Here is a 21,122-nt window from a genome sequence, read left to right on the forward strand (position 1 = left end):
GTAGATTAGGTGTTAGAGTGCCTTAAAACAGTGGAGACAAATGCAATTATTACTGAAATGTACAAATCCTGCAGCTTCTACTGAAATAGTTTGAAACATTTACAACTGTCTACAAGAAAGAGAAATAACATTTTTTCTTTTACTTTGACCTCTTGCTGTTTTGGCAAGTAAGATAAAATATATTAGCCATTCCATCAGATGGCTGGGGAGAAAAACTTGCTGTGATGAGGAAAAACGAATTAAAGGAGCATTAATAAAGATTATCTATGAAAGAAAATAAGGTCAAAATTAGAACTCTGCATTTTAAAGCCACCTTTCAAAATTGCAAGCTGCTTTGCCCAATGCTAAAATCCATTCATTTTACTAATCATGCAATCAACCAATCTCCATTATCTCCAGAGCTGGCTATAAACATGCTATAGACTGGGGTGAAAGAGGGAGAGTGTGAGGTTGAGAGACAGAGAGAGGGAAAGAAAGAAAGAGAGAGAGATTACTATACCCAGCCTTTTATAAAGCCGTTTCTTTCATTATAACAGGTCTTTTCATCCCAGTGACACAGAACCTTTAAATTTGGGCATAATGCTCCAGTACAGTACAGAGCTATAGCTTCAAATGGATTTAGAACCTGCTCCAGAAAAAAACCAAACTCCCTTGCCTGACACACAAATTGTTTACGATTCATTAAAAAGCAAAATTGCATATCCCAGTGCTGGCAGCTGAGTCCATATGGGTGCAAGGGGTATTCACTCATCTCTTTGTATGCTGGCAGTACCAAACCGAAGTTTAGCACTGTGCAGCTGAGATTTTGTGCAGCCAGACGATGCATGAGGTAATTTTCAAAGCTTTATTTGTCTTTAAAACATTAAAATCTGCTCTCTAGCTTACTTTTGATGAAAAGAATGTGGCAAATGGGATGAGGTTTGGGGGGGGGGGGGTAAAAAAATCTATTTTTGTTGTGTGTCTTAGATTCATTATGTATGAAAAACTGCTTATTACTCCATCAATAATTGAAACTTTGTACGAAAATTATTTGCAATTAACACATCTATTGTAAAGATCTTGAATTATTCACTTCAGCTAAAAATAACATCTCTTATCTACCACAACTTCTACAAAAAAAAGGCTATTTAAGTGATTTTTTTTCTGCTAGAAAATAAATGGTGTGACGTTCAAGTTTAAGGAGAACTTTCTGCAATGTTTAATCTAAACAACAGCATGTGTGGTTATAAAACTGTTTATTTTCAGGCAAGTGCATTACTAAATGTTTCCAGGATTTTTACATATTATATTCACAGCACTAAAACATCTGTGAAATAGATGTGACTGAAATGAAACTTCCTTGGACACTTTCTCTAGAGTGCTAATAACTGCCTAGTAACATTTGAGGATACTTATTAAATAATAAACACGGACGTACCTCATCATAAAAGCAGCCGATAGACAATAAAAGAGGAGTGGTAATAAAATATACAAATGGCTTGGAATAAGGCAAAATCACAGCATGATATAAATCTTGTGGCTAAAACAGGTACTTGAAAAACTTTGCTTTGAAAACGATAAGTAAAAATCAATAGCCTTATTTACAGGGGTTTAACAAGCTAAAAAAAAGTCACATGAATAATCAACAGTTTATGTGCATGCAAATACCCCTTCCCCCTCCAACTTCTCCTGGCAGAAAGTCTAATTGGAAAATCAGTACTATAAGTAAAGTGGTTAGCCTTCCCTATTCCCATTAACCAAACACTGCATGTTACATTTCACTGGCAACCGCTGGCAAACCTCTAATAGACGCTTAAAAAATTAAGAGTTTAGACAAAAAAACCCCCAAAACGGAAAACTCCGAGCCCAAACACCTTTAAATATAAGCCACATGATATACACAATGGCTACCACCAAGCTGCAGAATAAAAACCTTCCGGATCTCACTTTTAAAAGTCTTTCAAGTCCTCTGAGGTCTTAAACTTTCCAAATGATACCAAAATTGGTCCGGGGCGGCAAGGGGGAGGGAAAGCCCCCGACTTGTTTCAGCGTATCATACAATGAAAGTGATCATGCCTTGTTTTGTAATTCCACTCGCCAGTCCTTTTTTAACTGATATCTATGTGAAATGAGCTGAGGTTCACGGTCCAGTTAGGAGCGGATAATACATTCATTGTCCTGGCAGCAAACTTTTCCTCTCACTGGAAGAATTCACGCTTGCCACAAGAATAATAATTACAGAAAACTAAAAATGCGCTGCTAACGAATTAATCCCTAACGGACAACACGCTAACGAGGGCAGTAATGATTTGAGGACTCTCTTCCTCGCAACAGGACTTGCATCTTCTGCTACAATGGGCTATTGTGCATCCTCCTAACTCACTATACCTCTTATAGATTCAAGATGTCAAAGGTTGTCTGGCCCGGCTGACCATGACATGCTAGTTAACTCGTTCTACGGAGCACGTTGGGACTTTATTGAAACTTTAATTGTGCCCAAAAGCAGCTAGAGCCAGACTATGTGGGATCTATAACACATGGCTCCAGGTCAGCACAGCCCGGGAACCTGTTCTAACGCAAACAAGCGGAGGGAAAAGTTAGACCGGGGTCTCGGATGAACGGCAGCACCTCGCAAACCGCGCTCCTCTCACACGTGATGATTTTACACCACGCCACGACCGCACCGTTCCAGGCTTTTACAGGGATCGACTTGCTTTGTAACGGACTGAACTTTCCACCTTCCCTTTTTACAAAATACTGCATGGTGAAAAATGCACGCGCACACGGACGCTGGAAAGCAGCAGATAAAATAAAACAAACTGAGCGTTAGGCAGCCGACTGAGACAAGTTACTCTGCACAACAAGGCTTTTTCAAACTACTTCTTTGCATACTTTTTTTTTTTTTTTTCCCTTAAGGAGAATTGAAAAAGCTTCCCTCTGGAAACTGTAGTGCACATTAACAGTCTCCTGTTACACAGGGGAAAGCACACAAGTGGGACAAGTGTGAGGCTGCTCTACTGAAGAGTGTGAAAAAAATCAAATGTTAATTTGATAAATGTGAGGTCTGGGACATTTTGTCAAAGAGGGAGGGAAAGTAGAAAAGGGAGAAAAAAAAAAGCAGCCCTGCTGCCAACTCACCATCCACCAAGTTCTGGCCGAGATGTCGTAGCAGAGCTGCCATTTGATGGAGCCGTCGGAGGTTTTCCCTGCCATTATGCTGTCAGCAAGCTTCATCTGATGCTAACTCACGGGAGATAAGACACCTAATTGAGAAAACATTTGCACTGGCATGTTGGGCAACATGTAGCCCGGTCCATACCATATGGAATCATGGGTAAAAAAAAAAAATCTCCTTGACAATGAACCAATCTCTCACAGACCCAGTGGCAAGGTGAAGTGGAGATGAAAAGTCATCTGCTCCTAGCACTGTCTTCTCCTCTCTCTCTCTCTCTCTCTCTCTCCCTCTCTCCCCCCCTCTCACTCACCCTTTTTTTTTTTTTAAATAAGAACCCACTGCTCAACATCAAAGAGAGGCGGTCAAAATTAGGGCTTCATCACTCAGATGATTTTGGTCTGCAAGGTTTTTCTTTCCTCTTTTTTATTTTTTAAGAAGAATAAAGAGATTTAATAGGACAAAGGCAGGTAGTGGACTGTGGAGGGAGATCGCCACAGGCTATTAGCCTAAAATTTCTGCTTGACAGATGGAACTGCTTAGAGACTATCATGCAATGTTTTGGGTGTTTTTTTTTTAAAGACTTTCAGTCTGATTCAGTATCTGTTTATCGCAGCTACTTTTCTCATGTACGTGACTGGGGGGGGGAAAGACTGAGCAAAAAAAGAAAAAAGATTGCGTCTTTCTTTCATAATTGTGCATATAATAATTTAAGCAGTGAAAGGCAAAACAAAAGTATAAACTGTCCAAGTTAATTTCTCGATCAAGTGATAGATCCTTTTTGAAGGAATCAAATGATCTTTCATGGTTTTTTGAGACACTCAAGTTCTGACTATTTATTGCTTCTTGATTTTAGATATTAAATCATGTTGTTTAAATGAATGACTTTTCATATGAAGGTTCAAAGTGCCCTCTAAGAATGGAACAATTCCCTTTCAATATGTTTGTAAAATATAATTTTGCTACAGCATTTTTTTAAATGTGGTTTTTAATGTTACATTTCTTATTCCCATCAGGTGACATCTGCCAAACTCACAGAGGTTTGTTTCTCCCTCCTGCAAAACTTCTCTGCCACACTCAAAATTTATGTGAGGAATTGACAGATAACTTGGGAAAAGACAGCCCCAAAACAAACTGCTTTGAAAAGTTATGAAATCATGTTATTGTCTGATATTAAAATTTTTTCCTGCCTAGCAAAGCCAGAGATAATCATAGGTTTTCTCATCTCATTTTCCCCACTTCTCCTGGTGCACTGTAAACCCAACTGAAGTACTACTTTTGTGACAGCTGACTATTAAGCAGGCAGTGAATGCTTTCCATTTAAATCACCCCGCTGTGTCACACGGAGCGACGGTTGCTCGGCTGTGACCACCGCAGTCCCTGACAGGGCACTCCAGCCTATACAGTAGAGCCTTTCCTCAAGTGCTCGAAAAAATGAACTTCTGAACTGGCAAACACACTCTTGCCAGGAATATTTCTTGGGGCTGTGGAGCTATGGCTGATACAATTCGCTCACTCAGAAACAGCTACACTCTGCAAATCTTTTTTGTGATTTAGACACAAGAGGAAAATGTGTTAAAAACATCCACTCGATTTTAAACAATATTCGTTTCTGTTTGTATCAGCAAGAGGAGCTCGTGGGTGCACAATTCTTGTTTGGATTATTTTGTGTATCAACTGTTGTTTAACTATTTGGCTACAGCAAAATTGTAATTCTGGGCTGCACAGATTACAGAACTGCCATTCAGTACAGAACAAAACTAACTTTTATTGAGCTTCAATAATACCCTTGCATTTCTGTGATGTGCGAGATGATAAGCAAATGATTTAGTTTAAGCACGAACTGCTAATGTAATATGCAGGGGTTTGGGGTTTTTTTGCCCCAAATCTTACAATCTGTTTGGACTAAACATCAGTGAATGATCTATGCTACTACAGCATCCCAGTTTGCACTTTTAGCTCCAGATAGCCAGTACAATCCCACTGCTATTTGCAGAAAAGGGTCTGACTAGCATAGGAAGTGTTAAGTTTTATTTTGAGTCCAGAAAAAAAAAATGGACACTGTGCCAGGAACTGTCCTTGCTCTGGCTAGCCAAAGTATTTATTGTCTTCTGTTACTGCAGGTTTGCTAACACTACCTGTCCTTTCAGTCTCACTGCTTATTGGGAAAAAAACCTCCCTCTCCAAATAGTCACACAAAATATAAAGTAAAACTCTTAGTAACAATCAGCCCTTGAATTGGTGTCAGATTCGATTTTCTGCTGCTCTCTCTGCTCCTATCTCTCAAACCCATCATCTTACCCGCCCTACTTATTATTTATTTAGTATTTCATACCCAGTTGTGCTGCATGTCATTCCAGGCAAGTTCTGATAAATCTGTATTCTATATGTGTTTTTAGCACCTGGTGTATCTACTAACAAACTTTCTCTGGATTGCTGTATTAACCACTTCCTATACCAACATATGATTTTACCTCCCAATATTAATTGTAAACACACCAACTAAATATTTTTTTTAGAACATACACTTTTGAGATTATGAATGACAGAAGCATGAAACCATTTCCTTCCTGACAGTGGAGTGGTTATGTGCAAAGAAATGAGGAGTGCTGTTGGTTAACAGTGTTTTAAATTCAGAACAATTAGGTGCAGTTAACTTTGCCATTGTTCTTTCTGATGCTGGGGATGGTGGGTTCTTACCCGTGGAGCAATTACTCCTTTCATAAGCGGCTGTTGTTAATAGCATTAAAACAAGATTAAATACAACATGTTAAATATTGCAATTATTGTGGAAAATAAAATTATTTGGTGAGCATAATGGGGAGCAAATCAAGCATTTAACATGATCCAGGAAATGCTACTCCAAACAATTGCATTTGTTTTATGCAATTTTTCCCCTTTGATTGCTGACAGATGCCGTTTTGGAAACAAACATCTAAGTAGTTTTCCTTCAATCAGGAAAAAAACCACACACCAGAAAATGGCTACATGTTTTGAATTTAACTCTTGTCAATCAGCATTCTGCACAACACTCCCTGTGAATAGTACTGGGACAAAACGATGCCTTCCAAAGACTAATAAGCAACAAAGATATTTGCTTCTAAATCAGATCTGTTCCAAAGGAAGAAAAAGCCGTCGTGTGGCATCAACATTTGTGCAGATACAGCTGCAAAATAAAAATGCTTGCAGTATAGAGTGGTATTTCAAGTTGGAAATAAGTTAGGTGTGTATGTTGTGGACTACAGGAGATTTGTCTTCTGACAGCTTTAGGCCTCAAGCAATGGATTGAAGCTCTTGTGGCCAACTACCCACAAATAATTTGCTCAATTGTTGAGCAGAGTTACCTGCTGCAGCTCCTACAGCACGAGCAGGCCCCTCTATCTTCCCTTAGCCACAAGTTTGGATGAGGATATTGTTGTTCCTATCAAGTGCATGGAAACAGGAAAGAACACTAAAAAAAGGCTAATAAAGTATATTGATTCAGATGACTGTATCAAGCTGGCATTTTACAGTCTACTGGAAACCGAATGCATGAGAGCATTAGAAATGTTGGCATAGTGGGTGGTTTCTCCAAATGTTGGCTTCTACTGTTCACATCGGTAAAAGAAACGCGGTAGAACTGCGGGCAGCTCCCAGTGCCAGACACATCTTTAGGATCTCAGACCTCGTTATTAGATTATCTATTACTTGCATGGTACCCATTGCCCATTAACCCTCTCTTTGTTCCCTTTGCCTCCTATTTCTCCAGTTGCAGTTGCTCAGAACCTTTTCAGCTCATTGCACCAGTGTGATTTAGATCTGTTCCTAATTTTGGAGGCATTTTCCTTGGGAAGCCTCAACTTCGATGAGTTGCGAGGAGGATTTCCTTATCTCAAACAGTGACAATTAGTTCAAGAGCCATGTGAGAGCAGGCAGTTGATTTTTGGGCAGCCTCTGAACTGATGCAAAGTTGCTGACAACGAGTGTGCTCTAGCTTTTGGAAATCCTATAATCCTGGCTTCAATCAAGAGGATCTGCTGTTGCTGAAGGCGTAAACAAGGAGAGAAGCAGCATGTGACCACTGCTGCTGCACCTTCAAGGACTCCTGAGCCAAAAGGAGTGCAATGATAAAGCTTCTACTGGTTGCTTAATGTTACACACACATTTTGGATGCTCTTCCTGAACCCAGGGAAAGTAGTCCTTTGCCCTCTGCAGGAAAAGTTGGGTTTGGACTCTGCATTTCCCCCTGTAGCTCTGTTGTGTGTGTTTCTCCCTACTCCCCTCTCACTCCTCTGATTTTCTTCCTACCATCTGTATTCCCCTTTTCCCTCATCTGAAACAAGCATCAAGATCTTGTTTCTGACAGAACGGTCTGTCAATATGGAAACACACTGACATCACAGACAGTGCTGTGACTTCATGTCTGAAAGAAACAGGAGGAACAGATGAAAGGACTGAAGGCGAAGGAATGACACATACAAACATTTTTAAAAAATAAGTAGAAATTCTTCTCTATCTACCCAAAATGCAAAGGAACATAAACCAGATTTAAGTCTAAATATAACCAACTATTTCTTAATCTGTGACCATAACTCAGTACAACATTTCAACATGCTCTTCACCCATGAGAGGTCCCTGTCCCCCAGGAGCACACACTTTGCTGACTCAAGGCCTGTGTGACAGCCAACATGACCTCAAGAAGGACTGAGCAGGGTCTTAAAAAAAGCCAATATCAAGCATATATTGAGAGAAGCCTTTAGAGGGAAAGGAGGAATCCTGCCCTGGACTAATCCGTATAATCTAAGCAAATGCAAATTCATAGAATTTGAAATGAAAGTATTCTTTGAAATCACAAAGTCAGTTTGGATGCAGCTGGATCAAAGGTATCATTGCCTCAGTGGGGTGGGGATACAAAACATACACAGAAAATACTGTGTGTACAGGGGTGGAATACCTTCTATGATTTTTTCTCCTTAGAATTAATGTTAACAAAAGGGCCTAACCACTATTTCTATTACTAGCACAGTTTGTTTTTTTTTTGTAGAAGAATTTGGGAGGGGTTAAAAGCCCCACAATTCCTTTACTATTTGCATTATGTATTTTGGGTTCCAGCATTAGAGGGCATGCAGAAGATACTGCCATCTCCAGAGCCACTGCAACCCCTTAATAAGGAGATTCATAACTAGTAGGAGAGGAGCTCAAGAAAACTAAAAGGTTAATATATTCTAACTAGATGTTGGGTATAGAATGTCAGATCTGTCAAATTTCATTACAGTTTGGTGCTCAATGAAAAAGATTTGATTTCTTTTGCCACTGTCCTACTATGTTCAAGTCACACAGTGCCAGCAGCAACCAGCCAACGACCACAGGCTGGCACTGAGCGGGCCCGAGTGGGAAGCCAGCCGCAAGGACCATCTGTTTCCGATTTCTAGCGAAGCCAAGATGTGCAGTGAAGTGCATTCCATTCACCCAGCCAGCCTTCTCCCTGCTCAAGTTATTAGTGTTACAAGTGAAATTATCTTTTCCAAACAGCGGGGGAGCTATAATCCTTATGGAACAAGGCTTTTAAAAAAGGGAGAAAAAGAGGAGGGGGAAAAAAAGAGAAAAAAATTAAAAGGACAGAAAAAAGGCCCCCCAACACTCCCCCCTCTTCAAACATCTTTTGTCAAAGTTGTCGATGACACTGTTTGTAAATTTAATTGCCATGTTCACGGGTTTTATAATTTTAAAGGATGTTTTATTAAGAACTATATTCTCTTAGGGAAGAATGTGTATGTCAGTTCATGGGCTCTAATGAAATAAACCATTCAAATATATTTAGAGGGTTATTTATGAATAAAGTTAAAAATGACAAGATGAATGCTCATTTAAGTCTCTCTAACATGAAGTGCCTTGAAAAACATCATAGGTTTAGAAGTATAATTTAAAGTGCGAATGCATAAACAGCGCTAATTACATGCTACTTACATTGTTTCAATATGTAATGCATATGTTTAACCTCGCAGAGGAAGGATTGGTCTTGGCACAGCAATCGTGGGGATTTAAGGGTATGCTAAACTGATAACTGTAGAATGAGCTCTGACACAGGATATTGGTCTCCTACTGTTACCTAAATGCCAGGTGAAACCAAAGGATTTATAGGAGGGCGGGTGAAAAGGGGGAGGGGGAAAGAAAAAAAAAAGGCTACACAATGAGGTGAAACTGAGAAGTTTATTTTCAAAGGGGGAAACATTTATCCTTTGACACCATTCCATTCCGGTGACTTTATTTCTAATATACCATGAGATTAATGATGTGGCTACTGTCACTGTGTCTGATGAACACTGGCAGAGCTGTGGAACAGTTGCTCCCCCTACTATTATTGGACATATTTGTAAATTGGCATCTATATGATGAACTCATTCCTTGTGCCAGCCAATTGGAAAAAATCTTATTCAGGAGGACAGAGTTTTTATTTTCCTATTTAATTCTATATGATAGCCAGTTGGTTTAAGATTGGCTGATAGAATTTTTTAAAAATTAACAATGTTTGATATTTTTCATGTCATATGATAATCTCTATATGACTCTTAGGCAAATCAGTCGTAGATAATTAAAGAAATAAGTTATCATCAGGAAAAAGATCCCTTACATACCTGAAGTGGGCCAGTATTTAAGTCTTTTCTTAGGGAGGGCACAGTTGCTGAACATTGCCATAATGATTCACTATCCCATCCTGAAAGGATTTATTAATTCTAAAGTAATCCCATCCTAAATGAAAATCCAGAATAGCTTGTTCCATTCATTTTCTTAGTCCCTTTCAATCTGTTTTTACAGGTCTAAAACTATTTTAATGAGTGGATGATATAACACATAAAATGCAAATGTTGAGTCACCTGAAACCTGATTGTGAGATGAGCCTCTTCTTTGGATTTTATTTTTTCTCTGTATCTTCAGAGGTGCAACTGGACACTGATAATCGTTGTTCCAGGACATTATTTGAGCTATGGCTTAGCTGATATTAACACAAATCATAACCTCATTCCAAATTTTCTGTGTATCCAGAAACATCTGCTATAGCTGCACATGCTGCCCAACTTTAGGATGCCTTGTTTTGCCATGAGTAAAATGTTTTTCAGGCTGTCTGGTGCTGTGAGAAATAACCCTTCAGAATCTCTCCATGCAAGCTTGCTTCTCTGTAGGTCAGGAGGAGAGGGGTGTAGAAGGACCCAAAGTACTCAAGTGGGAACTGGGGGGATTGCTGCAGCCCACTTTAATATTTGAGAGCTACAGGGAATGGGAAGGGAGTGAGGCCAGCAGGTGAAAATGCAGAAACTCTGCACATTTCTGTCATGAGCTCTGTCAGACATAGGATGCTGAGGGCCAGGGCTTGCTGAGCCCATGGCTATTTGTGCAGGCACAGGCAAGGGTCACTTGCCAGTTTGTAGATAATGCCACAGGACTACTTTTGGATTCAAAGATGAAGCCTTATATGCTCTAGGAAACACTAATCTCTGAACATTTCCTTTTGCTTTTACTTACTCTTCAGTTTTTGGATAAGGTGGCTCATAGTGGAAAAAATGATTTTATTGTTAACCAGGAGGGACAGACAAGTCCTCAAATGTCTCTGGAATTGCTTTCTTGGACAAGACCTACTCAGTTCAGCAGTGCTGGTGGACTTTCAGGCAGCAGTGCTAAATCAGTGCCTTTTATCATCTACAGCTACATAAAAGACTGAGACTGCTCCTTCCTAATGAGAGACTTCTGTAACACTCTCTGCTTAGGGCTATTCTTAAGGAATAAGGAATCCAAGACAGATGTGGCAGTGACCATCATGTTACTCTCAAAGACCAAATCCCTCAAAGCAAAGGAAATATGAACAATTAAAACAATAAATACTCTGAATGATAGGAATTTCCAGTGCCCTCAGTTCTAACTCCAGTTCCACACATTAATTTGTAATTCTTGAGCCATGAATAAGTAAACCCGCTTTTGTTTAGAGAACGAGATTAAAATGCTACTAATATTAAAAACAGTCCTGTTTGCTGGCTCATACATCTACTTAAATACCTGCCAATTTCTTTGCTTTACCTCTTGAGTGTCACACTTTTCCTCCTGCTAATACCAGCTGACTGGCAGCCAGCAGGCTGAGCACTGCAGGTAAATACCTAGAGAAGTGCTTTGGCAGGGCTGAGCTCTGTGTAAGCAAATTTTACAAGCAAGTCAGGCATAATCTGTTGAAGTGGCTCCAGATTACTGAATATTTTACAGTAAGATAACACTTCTGTGACTGTAAAGACATATTTACACTTCTGTGTAATCTATGGCACTGGACATCACATCACGGAAGAGAAAACTGAATGAAGTTCATTCAAAACACATAACTCTAAATCACTCTAAACACCCTTTTTTCCCCTCCAGTTAACTGATCATAGAGACAAAGTAATTTTGGAGATGAAGTCTGTAGCATGTGCGTCTTCTGCTGTGGCTCCTTATATTTTTTGAAACAGGTTTTAAAAATCTGCACGAATCTTAGCTGATAATAACCAACACACCAGGAAGAGCAAAATTTTTTCAACTAATCAAGTTGAAAATTTGCCATGAGTTTAGAATTTATGAAACTTGATTACTTCACATATTTGAAAATCAAGTCTTATTCAACACATGGTGTATTGCCAGCAAAGAAGATGCTATGTAGAAATGATTTTTTTTTGTATCCATTGGAATTCCCATTAAAATAAGACAATATAACAAATCTAATTCTTTATGGCCTTAATTCTGAAGACTTGACTCTTTCCTCAGGCTAAAGGACTTTCTTTTGCAAAGCTGGCTGACAGATATGAAAGAATTGGTTGACATTCTAGAAAACAGAAATAGAAGGATGCAAGAATTGCAGTGTCCCTTGATGCACCTCCATCTTTTCCTAATGCAGGGATCCAGTATTAAGAAGATGACACTTCTGTCTATGAAGGCTCCTTTAGAGGGGGTTCAGGGCCAGGAGCATTCCTGGGAGTGGGCAAAACAGGAGGTGGCTCTTTTCCTGCCACTTTACCTGTCCCTTACAGGATTTCTTGCTTCTGTGTGCTGGCAGGAGTTTGCACAAACCCAGAAATTAGTCTGGGGGCTGCTTTTATCTTCATAGGTGTCACTTGAGGAATAGCTGTGAGCTTGTCTCCATGTTTGGGATCAAAGGTGTTCAGTGCTGAAAAGCTCAGGAATGATTTCAAAATGTACTTTGAAGCTTTCCTCGTGGGAACAGCTGGAATGTGTGTCTGTATTACCAGCTCTAATACTATGAGCACAAACACAAGCTGAGTCACAGTGGACGACAATGCTGCTGACAAAATGTTTTAAACTGCAAACTAAAACAACAATGGGATTATTTATGGACTGCAACTCTTATTTTAATGTCAATAAATGTACTGGATAAATTCCCCTTCATTAGCTGGAAACCTCAGAAGGAAGCAGAAATATTCTGGTAAACCACAAGCTTGTTCTTAGCAAATAGATGGCTGCATTTCCACTGCTGAGGCATAGCCAGACTGTTTCTGCACTGGGATAATAAATCTCTGGGAGTGAAAAACAAAGTCTATAAAAGCAAGACCTCCAAAGTAAGGGTGTGAGACACATGGCCCTCAAGCCTCCAGAGGATGGCATTAGAAAGTATCGAGAGTAGGGCTTTTTTTCCTTTTTATGAATGAAAAACATGTTTTCCAAGATCTACCATTCAACTCAAAACAAATGGTTGGAACGAGTCCCTGTCACTATGGGAGGTGTTTGCTCTCTTATCTACTGGGCTGCAGACAGTCCAGACAGAGGGAGTTGCTTTGACTGCTGTGTGCTGCAAAATAGAAAAAAAAAAAAAAAGAGGAAAAACACAAAAATAATGCGTTACACCCCCCCTGATTCCTGAGATGTCTGAGGTGCAGAAGGAGCAGTTCTTTGTAATATCTGACTCCACAGATATGCATCAGGCCATGGCATACACCAAATAGAGGGTGCTCTAATGCTTCCCATCCAACCTCCTGACACTTCACTCCTGCTGGTCCTGGAGAGAAACAGAGGACCCAGAATTGCCACAGGGGCTCTCCCATCACGGGAGAAATGCCATCAGATAGCTGAGGTCAGCTTCCCATTCCTTGAGAATGCTTTTCAGAGGCAGACAGAGCATCTTACAAATAATACTGGTGTCTCCTCATGTTTCTAGAGCAAATAGTTTTATGTCAGGATGGAAAATTCAAACATCACAGTCACAGATTGCCTTTTTGTTCTGCTCCTCAGCACTTATCTGTCTTTACTTTTCCTTTCTAAATCTGTGGTTCTATGTCTTATCCTGCACCTAATGGCTTGTAAGCTATTTCCAAGATGGAAAATGTGGTATTCTCTTATCTGTGCAGCATTTTGTTTATTTATAGCATGACACTAATGACACTTTGAATTTGCTTCTGAGTTTTTTCTTATTGTAAAGACAAGGCACACAAACAATTGTGTCTGGGTCTAAGTACATTCTTAACCCCATTCAATTTATTTCAGATGCTGAGTCCTCAGGAAAAGGGACCAATGACTAATAAATCAGGTGTTTCTTCCTTCACCTACTGGGATCAATAAGCAGCAGGAGAAAAAAGTTCTTGTTTGCATGAGATAACACAGACAAACAGCACCATGTAGTGGGTAAGAGCATATTTCAGGCTCTAACCTTTGCACAGATGCTAAGCTTATTGTGAGTAACTTGTATTTCAGCAAGACTAAAAACTGTTTACTAAGAAGGGAATACAGGGGAATGAATATGGCTTGCATATTTATGGAAGGCACATAATCCCCTTTTTACCGAGCAGTTTATGTAAACCTCATACTGAGTTGGGCTTCCAAACCTACAGTACCTCAACATGTTCCAAATGAGGCAGAAGGAGAGAGGGGCAAGATAACTTAGCACCTTTATGCACAGCCCCAACCCCTCCAGTCAGAAATGGATGGTACTTTGCCTAAAATGTCTCATTTTGTATTTAAAATGAACAAAAAAATCAGGTTCCTCCTTGTAACTGCTTCACCTAAGAATATAGTGATCACCTTCCTAAAGAGAAAAAACGTTCACTACAGCTTATTTGTGCTGGGAAACCAGGGCTCTGGTGCATCATCCAAACCATTATTCCACAGTGGATTAACCCAGACAATACTTATCAAAAATGTCACACCACAAATATGAGCCAGGAATACATTACTGGGAAAGCTGCCTGGACCAATGTGAAATTAGAGAAAATGGGCAAGTATTATGTATCAAACAATGCAAAACACTTGCACAGACTATGAACATACATCACTCTAACTGCTTTTATATTAATTTAAACCATGTAAAAAAATTAAGAAAACAAAACTCTGTCCCTCTTCAGTGTCTCATCAGATTGCTTTATTCTCACAGCTCCACAGGAACCCAGTGGCGCTACACTCATATTCTCCATTCATGCCTCTGCCAGCATCTCCCTGACAGCAGTCACATGTTTCCATCCTCCCTGGGGATGGGACACATTGCAAGTTCCATCCTCTCACCTCTGCACATCTCCTTGTCCTACTCTTTCTGCACTTCATTATTTCTCAGACCTGCAGTCATCAGTTTCCCCAGTCTAGATCACCTTGCTCAGCACTCTTAGCTGCACTCAGCAGCAGCACAAACTTATCCCATCGGTATTCCCATCTCTCCACATAGCCATGCTTCTGCTCAGACCTCTCTTGCTCCACAACTGGCCTCTTTTCATTCTCAATGTATTTCTGGTTTCTTTTTCCTCCCACTTCATTCTGTAACTCCCTTGCCCTGCCCCACTGGAGTTCTCTGGTCATTCCCACACCCACCTCTGTGGCAATCTACAAATCAGAAAATACTTGATTCGTCCCTCTTAGCTGGGACAATATAACACAAATATATATAGAGACAAACAGAGAAAGCCAGATGTGTTCACTAACCCCTGTGCTTTTTGCCTTCTAACACCCCAGATTATTTGGAGCAGGGATCTTATTAACTCTGTACTCCAGCTAACACACAGGGGCCATGAATGGGGATCTGATTTCTGGACAATTTCATTCTAGAAAGTAAATTTTATACTAAATAAATCCCTAGAGAAAAGATACTGGTAAAATCTGTCTTGTTCTAGGATTTAATAACAAATGTACTATTTGATGCATAATAGGCAATTCATTTTGCTATGCATTTACTCTAAAACATAAAGCACTTAAGGATATTTGGAGTATGCAAGACTATTAGAAAATCAATTTCTATTCTGGTTTATAGCCCAACCACTTAAAGTCTTAATTTGCTACAATTTACTTTCTGATATTCTGATTCGTTAAAGTGGATCAGCTACCTCCTGAACTCTGGTCATATGCTTGCTGGAGCTAAACTATTTAATTTTTGTCTACCACATCCACTCTCTCCACTTGTTTATTACCTACATTTATGCATTTACAGCACCAGTCCAGGTTGTTTGCACTTGCTCGAGAACCTGCTGCCTCTTTTTCTGAGGTTTGGGGGAGGGAGGCTTTGGTTTCACTGAGGGCTATCCCATTCCACTTGACAAATAAACAAACAGCAGAGTAACTGGCAGGAAGTCATGTCCCTTTGGTGAGCAGGGCTCCAGCTCATCAGAGGGCAAACCAGGCAGCATCATTTTCACTCCAGCACAAAGTGTCCATTCTTGACTCCTTGACCAAAGGAAGCAAAAGCAGAGGGACAACGAGCACAGCACATCTGCAGGGCTGGGTTTCACAGGAAATTATGCAGCTCCTCCACAGATAAGTTTCACTGAAGAACAAAGACTGATTTTGTTCAATGCTCCGAGAATGCTGCATTGAACCTGGACTGAGCTTTTCATTCCTTAAAAATGAGGCTCAGAGAGCAAAATTTAATTTCTTCCTTACCCTTGTTTAAATTAGCTGCACGATTTTCATATCAGCCCTCTACTTACCATATGACAAAAAGCTTAAAAGACACCCACTCTTCTCCAACTAAGTTTACATGTTTTATGTATTGATTTTAGCAGACTACACACAAGTTGGTGCATCCAAGATAAATGTCAGAGCAACAATGACTAAACCAGTTATGTGAAACTTAGTCTCTGATATGGAGTTGCCTTAAAGCTTAAGAAACAAAATATTTATGACCAAGAGCAAGATAAACGGTGCAATAACACATTAGCAGGCAGTATTGTCACTGATTGCAAACATATTTTGAGCTTACATATTTCATGTACACCCTGACCTCAGAGGCACTCTACCCACTACAATTGGTTTTGCAGCAGCTCAACATTTACCAGGAGATAATGAGGTGTGTTTTTGAACGATACAAGCAGCATTAGATGTAGTGGGAGCCAAAACCATGATCATATTAAAAGCAAATAGCAGAGCAGATTACCTCTTGCCCTCTCTTTTAGCTTGAGCAGCATATTCCAATAAGTGCAGAAGAGACACTGTCAAGTACTTCTTTATAGTTTCATTTTCTTTTTTTTTTTAATCTCCATTGCTTGCAATGCCCTTGCCCCCTTTAAAAGCTGCAGAATAAAATTCCTTTCTCAGTCAATTTTGTACTCTCTCCCTCAGCAAAGAATGACAAGGGATAAAAAAAAATAAAATCTCAAAACTTCACCCCCTCTCCAAAAGAAGAAATAGAGATAAAGGTTAAAGATAAGTTTTCATCAAAATTTAGAGGAACCATTAAGTTCAAAAGAAGGTCATCTGTCCTGCTCCTAATTACTGCTCATTTTCACTGTACTCAGTTCTGGGAAAATAGTGGAGCATTTTATAGCAAACCATAGCTAACAGTAAGCATAGCCTTGGAGATTCTGCTCTCCAAGGAGAGCAGTAGGATCTTTTCTCAAAATATTTCTTGGGCAGTTTTGGAGTAGAAGTTTTGAGATGTGAGGAGAACAAGGTAAGAGTGGTCTGGGGGAGGTCCCTGGATCTGAGCAGTATCACTGTGGCAGCTCAGTGATGCATATCCCAGGAATTCCCCTTGGTGGCTGCCTGATCCGGAGTTGGGCTGGGGCTGGAAGCAAAGGCTGTTTGTGCTGGCTCAGGGGCTGGGAGCCCCATGGGGCAGATGGGATCACCTGGGAAGGTGGGCTGGAGGCTGCCTGTTTACTCTGGCTGGGCACTCCAGAGCTGGAAGTCGTCCCTGTGAAGGAGAAAATATCCAGAGCCCCTGAATTTATAAGTTGGCAGCCTCCAATTTGGTTTTTTTCCTAACTGGAGTTGAGAAACTGTCCCTTTGTGATTATTGATAGAAATTTTCCTTCAGTTTCAGGGCTGATAAGATTATTATTTCTTCTGTAACTTAAAAATCATATTTCTGCAGACTGTTATTTAAACACTTGACCCTTGGTGCTGTCTATCACATACAGGAGCACTCCTTATGGGTTAGCGTAGAGATTGAACATGGCATTCGCAGTGGTGCATGTTTCTGTATTAAACATATAATTTCCATGTGCTGTGGGTCTAAATTTGACTTAATTGCTTTCTCTCCTCATGTATTGCAAGTCTGTACAAGAGCAGCACAAGGAAGAAAGGTTTCACATCTCCACCTCCCTTCCCACCTTCCAGCTAGTACAAGTGATTCAAGTTAATTGCATGATGTCACAGCAGTAATTACTGTCCAATAATGGTTTGCTCCCTTGTGTGACAGTGGGCATTTGGGTCAGCAGATGCCATAGTGGCACAGACAAAAAAGCCTTGCCTGCATCTTATCTGTCCTTCCTGAAAACTTCGCCAAGCTTCCTTCTTTCATCATTTTCTTTAGGGATCCACAGGGAATCAGCTCAGCTCCCCAGTACACCAAACAAGCTGATTTAGCCAGCCCAAACTCTGATATATTCATTATGAATCCAGGAAGAATCAGAGACTGATTCGCAGCATAGCTACAACTCCGTTGCAACAGACAAACCCCAGCCTGCAGCTGAAGTTATTCTTTTGCCAAAGGAACAGATAACTGCTGTTCAAGTAAAGGTAGCACATCACCTTGAGAAAGCTGTCACATAAAGTCACATCTTTCTACCTCTGGGAAGAAAGCAGCAACTGGCAGCTGCTCCAGGATGGTACTTTCTGATCCCACCTCTGATCAGTGCGGTGGCCAAAGCAAAGCCACTGCCTCCTGCTTCCTCCTGTCTCCCTCCAAATTCCCTGGGCAGCCAAACTGCTGTGGATGTGTGAATAGCTCAGGAGCAGTAGCCTGGCCAGCAGGTGAAAGAAATGACTCCCACTACATACAGAAAATACAGTTGTGGGAAATACATGGTTTGGGACAGGGAGCTGCTCTGTAATGCACTCTGGGCAACCAGGCACGGATCTTTTCCTCTCCTCAAGTGTCCACCAAACTGTCCAAAACTTTGCTGTTTGAGAAGATATGCAACGCAGAATGCATGTCATTCATTGTGTCCAGCAATAAACAAAATAGTTAGTACATTTTTAATGCTGTAAAACCTTTTAAGAGACTTTTAAACCTTCCACTGTGGGACAGAATTAGAATTGCTTTGCTATCTGGAACAGGCCTGGCCTCCAATCACATAATTAAGCAGTCACAAATTGCAAAATTGGTTTGTTTGGTTCCCACACCACACAGATACTCATAAAAGCTTTTTTGTTTGTCAGTTAGTGCACTGTAACTTACAGGTTATGGGCAACACAATTTGGCAAATTTGGAGCTTGAAGACCACATCCTCATCTTCCCATGTTTTCCCCACACTGGATAGTTTACTCAGAGTGCTCTCTATGGTTTCAGTGGCTGCATGCACTCAGATAATGTAGCAGCTACCAAGCGAAATAAAAGATTTAAGGCTTGTTAAGCATAAAGGATTTTTTTTTTTCTGTATGAGACAGAGGGTTATACTTCCTGCAGCCAATTACACCATCTTTAACCACTGCAAGGACTCATAAGCAGCAGCATATGCAGAGTGACTGGCTACATTTTGTAGCTCAGTTCTTACAGACACAGACACATGTCCTACAGACCAGAAGCACCATATGCTACAGGAGGGAAGTGCTGGGGCTCCTGCACCATCTCATGTGCTCCTCCTGTTCCTCAGATTACCCAAGTGCACTGAATAGCCAAAGCTGTTCACATAAAAATTGTGCGCCTTGTACCCATGAAAATATTTTATTCAGCAATAAACATACAATCTGTAACAATAACAACAACAACAAACAAACACAACAAAATAAAGAGCAGAAGATCTTCTGTAGATCATTTAGGCAGGTTGTCTGCAAGATTTCTAGTAGAAACTTTTGGCACTACCCATTAGCCAAAATTGCTATTGCCGAAACTTTAAAGCTCTATGAAAAAAACCAACAAACCCTAGATTAGAAGGGAGAAAACAGAACTACACCAGAAATACCTAGGGAAAGGAAAGCCAGTATTCTCTCACGGGCTTTCCAGACTACCTAGCAGAAAGTTAATCCTTAAGGCCCCACAGTTCAAAATGCATATAAAGATTTTTACTTGCTGTCAAACACACCAGTTAACTGAGGATTTTAGATCCCAACTCTGAACAAGGGTCTATGTTAAACATCAAAATCCTTGGAGGATCACCAGGAAGAACATAAGGAGGAAACAATACTTCGATGTACTTTTGTGGGTGATAAGGGGAACAACAGTCTGCTCTTTGAAGAGCAGAGAGACTTCACAGTCTGTATTTGTATTTATTTTCCAGCAGGATTTCCAATGCACCCTAGACCAAATGTCCACAGTAAGTACTTTCTGGAAAGAGGAAATATCTCAGTGTTGAGTATACCATGGCAGGGTGTTTCATCTAGCACCTAGCTCATGAAATGAAAATAAAGGGAACTTGACAGCAAATGAAAGTCCTTGAGGAAACAAGCAGCGGGGCTGTGCTCCAGAGGCTGATTAGTTCAGAAGGTTACCAAGTACAGTATTTAATAATATTTGCTAAAGCTTGCTCTTCAGAATCAGGCTTCCCTAAATTTAATTCTCATTCTCTCTGCATTGCCTCTCTACATAAAGGTAGATGGGCAGCTTGCATACTTAGTCACAAATGGAAGAGCTTTGCTATTAAAAGGCCAAATTCACAATTCTGCTGCCATCTCTATGGCTACAAGGTTGCACTTTCAAAAGTGACAAAATTAGACTTTGGTTATATCTATATAAAATTATTGCTTTAGGAGAGGTGATTTGGATTTATGCTGGTGCAAGCTAAATTTAGCCCTGAAGCTGATGTTTCAGGGATTTTAATGAAGTGTTAATTTTATATGGCTTAAAATAGAACTGGAAAACACCTCCTACACAATTTTTCTAATATCTAGGTTAGCGTGTCTATTACTTCAGTTACTTTGTGCTTTAAATTATTGGCATTTGACTTGTGGTTTTGGCAGCTATAATCTGCTTCCTCCAATTAGCAAAGAATGGGGAAGGATTTCTGTTTTTAAATGCAATTCAATATGGACAATATTACATCAGTTTCATCCACTGAGAAATTCAGAACTTGCTTGCACCCAGCCCAATTCTGCTGCAGAAGCATTGCACTGTAATTGTCACGCATTTGCTAAAGCCCTGGTGTTAATTCACACTGGAGCCAAAACCTGATTGCAACAGGCAGGTGAGATTGTCCAGGTGTGTTCCTGGCAGAAGCACAACTGAACCAGTGCTGCAGGAGTGCAGGTGTTGTGCAGCCACACCTCCCACTGCACCTGCACTGCTGTGCCAGCTCTTGTTTCCAGGCCACCACATTGTCCGGGATGAAGAAATTCCATCTCCAGGGAGTGCTGGCACTTGGAGTTGTGCAGTTTGTCTGTGCCCAACAGAAACACCTTCACACCTGAGCATATAACTATACATGAGAGTACATAACAACTCCACTACTACATGCAATCCTTAAAAGCTACACAGTGCATGCCACCTGCTAATCACCTGTAAGAGGCTATTATAGCCTTTTAGGGACATTGTTATTTTAAAATAAATATACTAAGTGGATTTACACATTCTGAATCCAGTCAAGGAATGAGCAGGCTGTTAAGAGAAGTC

At 40.3% G+C, this 21,122-nt stretch overlaps 1 long non-coding RNA gene across 1 annotated transcript in view; it reads left to right on the forward strand.

The window, feature by feature from the left end:
• The first annotated feature begins 787 nt into the window (after positions 1-787).
• LOC136560345 (uncharacterized) overlaps positions 788-21,122 on the forward strand; it is a 49,328-nt gene continuing 28,993 nt past the window's right edge. Inside the window, exon 1 of the long non-coding RNA XR_010784125.1 lies at positions 788-829. This is a non-coding gene — a long non-coding RNA (uncharacterized lncRNA). The remainder of the gene's footprint in view (positions 830-21,122) is intronic.

The sequence above is a fragment of the Molothrus aeneus genome, chromosome 9 (genome assembly GCF_037042795.1).
Source record: "Molothrus aeneus isolate 106 chromosome 9, BPBGC_Maene_1.0, whole genome shotgun sequence".
Taxonomy (NCBI): Eukaryota; Metazoa; Chordata; class Aves; order Passeriformes; family Icteridae; genus Molothrus; species Molothrus aeneus.